The sequence below is a fragment of the Chrysochloris asiatica genome, unplaced genomic scaffold, assembly GCF_000296735.1.
Source record: "Chrysochloris asiatica unplaced genomic scaffold, ChrAsi1.0 scaffold00058, whole genome shotgun sequence".
Lineage (NCBI taxonomy): Eukaryota > Metazoa > Chordata > Mammalia > Afrosoricida > Chrysochloridae > Chrysochloris > Chrysochloris asiatica.
Genome location: NW_006408576.1, coordinates 11,072,588 through 11,076,462, shown reverse-complemented (window position 1 = coordinate 11,076,462; position 3,875 = coordinate 11,072,588).

Sequence of the window (3,875 nt, the reverse complement as noted above, 5' to 3'; positions counted from 1 at the left end):
GTTTTCTAATTCCAGGTCTTTGCACATTTCATTATAATACTATTTGTCATATCTCCTTAAACCATATATTATCTCTTAATAAAGACATTTATAAAGTCAAACTTGCACCTAACATGATACAACTAACATACATACATAAAACCAAAAATGAACTAAACTCATTTACATCTTATATTTAATGACTGACAAACATATATAAATGCAGACCTAGAAGAAAAAATCCTCATAATAATGATAGTCCTCCTTTCCACAACTGCTCACGTGGCTGTAGCTGTATATGGAACTACCTTTTTCCATTGCACACTGTGTATTCCATTTACCTTTGCAAAGTACCTTAGCTTCTCCTGGCTATTTGTCTGGTGAGGTGACCCATACTTTCATTCTGGGGCCATAATAGTCATGTTGGAATTATGCTTCTGTAGCTTATGTCTGGAATCCTGGTGTTGGTTAATGCACTGGACTGCAAAGCCCACTTGAACCAAAGTCTGTGGTTCAAGTTCACCAGCTGCTCCTTGGAAACCCTATACAGTGTCACTGTAGGTCAGAACCTGACTCAATGGCACTTAACAACAACAACATTATTTAATCACAAAGCATGGTAGTACTAGTACTAGGAGACAGTCTAAAAATCTCCTGGATTCCACACATATTCTTCTTTAACTGCATTATGAAATGCCAATCTAATATCTCCTTGGTAATCAGGATCAATCACAGCACCCAGTACATTAACTCCCTTCTTTGCCTGCTGATTCAGAGACATGAGGATCCTAAAGTAATCACGGGATATTCTTAACTCACAGTTTAAAGGAATCAGTGTTGTGTCTCTAGATGGGAGCATTCCTTTCTTTGTAACTAAAACATCTAGACCCGAAAAGTATTGTGTCACAGGGGCAGGAAGCAACAATTTTGTAATTGGGTCACTAGGAGTAATAGTGAGTGGAGCAACTCGCATGTCCACCATTTGGTTCCTGAACCCATGAATTCTAGACACTGGAGAAACAGTGCCATATACTGGACACTGGTTAAGAGCATATCCAGTATTATGGAGAACATTGGCTCCTAGCTCTTCTTTGAAAGATCATTTAACTGTTTTATCAAACTAGGAATCAGGAATATAAAAGACATGGTAAGACCAGTGAATTCCATGAGCATGGGCCAATTGCCAAACTTACTATGAAGCAGCCCCTTGATTCCAGAGGAAGCTGGGTTTAATACTATGACAGTAGATAAGTCATTCTGTAAAGCCACGAATTGACGTTTTGACACAAGCATTGTGTGCAAATCAATATACAGAATAAGTGTGTATTCCATTAAGAACAAAATGGTACCTTTCCATGATGGTGTGGCACTGTAGGTTAATGCATCAGACTGCAAGGTCATTTGAACTGCAAGGTTAGTGATTCAAGCTCACCAGCTGCTCCTTGGAAACCCTATACAGGATTGCTATGGGTTGGAATAGACTTGATGGCACTTAACAACAACATGATGGAAGTGGTCCTATGTAATCAACTTGCCACCAAGCATACATTCCATCGCTGTCACCATGAAAACTTTGTCTGATGATCCCATTAAGTAATTACAGCAGTGGCTGGAAAAAGAGGATTCATTTCCATAGAACATGTCATCCTGTCTACTTGATTGCTAAAATATTCTTCTTCTGAGGTAGTCCTTTGATGAGCTTTCATATGAAACAGAGATATCTTCACTTTTTTGGCCCATTCAGAGAAGTCTAGTCTCATACTTCTTCTGTACACCTCCTTATCACCAATTTTCCAATTATGTTCCTTCCAACTCCCTGACCAATCAGACAAACCAGAGTGCACTGTCCTCAGTCCATGAATCATTTCTCCTGGCCATTTCTCCTTTCAGGCAAAATGAACAATCAGGTACACTGCTATAAGTTCTGCCCACTGGGAGGATTTCCCTTCACCACTGCCCTTCAAGGAAGTTTAATAAAGGGGTTGTTGTGCTGCTGCTGTCCCTTTCTGAGTGGTACATGCACATCATCTAGAACCATCTGTAAACCAAGTGCAAGTTTTCTCTTCCTCAGTCAAGTGATCATAATGTACTCCCGATAATGTAGGCATAGATTGGAAGAGGAAAGTTAATGTGACAGGAGTGGAGACCATGGGTATATTGGAATTGCCCTGTAACTTAATTGTGCTTTCAAGTCCTGCTCAAGCCTGGTCTCCACTATACTAGGTCCATTTAATAAGAGTGCTGCTCAGCATGTCCAAATTTGAGACACTTGGATCAGACAATATGCATGTGTAGCTCATGTTGCATGGTGAATTGGTGGACCATGGTTATGCTTTCCATCTCTGTTAAGGCCCAATAACAAGCCAAAAAGTATTTCTTAGAAAGAAAGTAATTATCTGAAGAGGATGCCAGAGTTTTACACTAAAATCCTAAGGGTCTGTGCAATGATTCACCACTATGGGCCTGGCAAAAACTCCAAACTGCTTCTCCGTCATTCATACTTCAAGCACCATTAGAGAAGCTGGATCAAATGGTCCAAGAGACAGAATGGCTTTCATGGCAGCCTAGGTCTATTGTAGAATCTCTTTTGCTCTGGGATCCACTAAAAAAATAGCAGCTTTTTGAGTCACTTAATAAACACAAATAAGCAATATGTTGCCTTGAAACTCCAAAGAGGCACACCAAGCATTGTGGCCCATTTTAGTTATGAGAGGAAACAGATACATTAGTTTATCACTTACTTTAGTAGAAATGTCTCTACATGTCCCACACCATTGAACCTCTATAAAATTTCACTAAGGTGGAAGGTCCCTGAATTTTTGTCAGGTACATTTCTCAATCTATTGTTGTTGTTGTTGTTGTTGTTAGGTGCCTTTGAGTCTTTGCCGACCCATAGCGACCTTATGCACAGCAGAACGAAACACTGCCCGATCCTGGGCCAACCTCACTATTGTTGCCACACTTGAGTTCATCGATGCTGCCACCTGGCCAATCCATCTCATTGGGTGTCTTCCTCTTTTTCTCTGACCCTCCACATTACCAAACATGATATCCTTCTCCAATGACTGGTCCCTTCTGACAATATGTTTGGTCATCTTGGCCTCCAAGGAGCACTCTGGCTACACTTATTCCAAAACAGATTTATTGGTTCTTTTGGTAGCCCATGGCACTTTCAATATTCTCCTCCAACACCATAACTCAAAAGCTTCAAATCTTCTGTGGTCTTCCTTATTCAATGCCCAGCTTTTGCATGCATATGAGGTTATTGAAAATACCATCGCTTGGATCAGGCACACCTTAGTCCTCAAGCTGACATCTTTGCTTTTCAACACTTTAAATAGGTCTTGTGCAGCAGATTTGCCTAATGCAATACGTCGTTTGATTTCTTGACTGCCACTTCTGTGAGTGTCGATAGTTGATCCAAAAGAATTAAGTCCTTGACAACATCAATCTTTCTCTGTTGATAAGAATGTTGTTTATTGGTCCAGTGGTGATGATTTTTGTTTTCTTTACATTGAGATGTAATCTATTCTGAAGGCTGTGTTTTTTGATCTTCATCAGTAAATGTTTTAAGTCCTCTTCACTTTCAGCATGCAAGGTTGTATCAACTGCATATCGTTGCTTGTTAATGAGTCTTCCTCCAATCCTGATGCCATGTTTTTCTTCATAGAACCCAGCTTCTCGGATGATGTACTCAGTATACAGGTTGAATAAGTATGGTGAAAGAATACAACCTTGTTGCACACCTTTTTTTTAATTTTCAACCATTCAGTGTTCCCATGTTCTGTTTGAACAACTGCCTCTTGGTCTAGGTACAGATTCCTCATAAGCACAATTAAGTGTTCTGGAATACTCACACTTCATAATGTTGTTGATAGCTTGCCCTGATCCACACA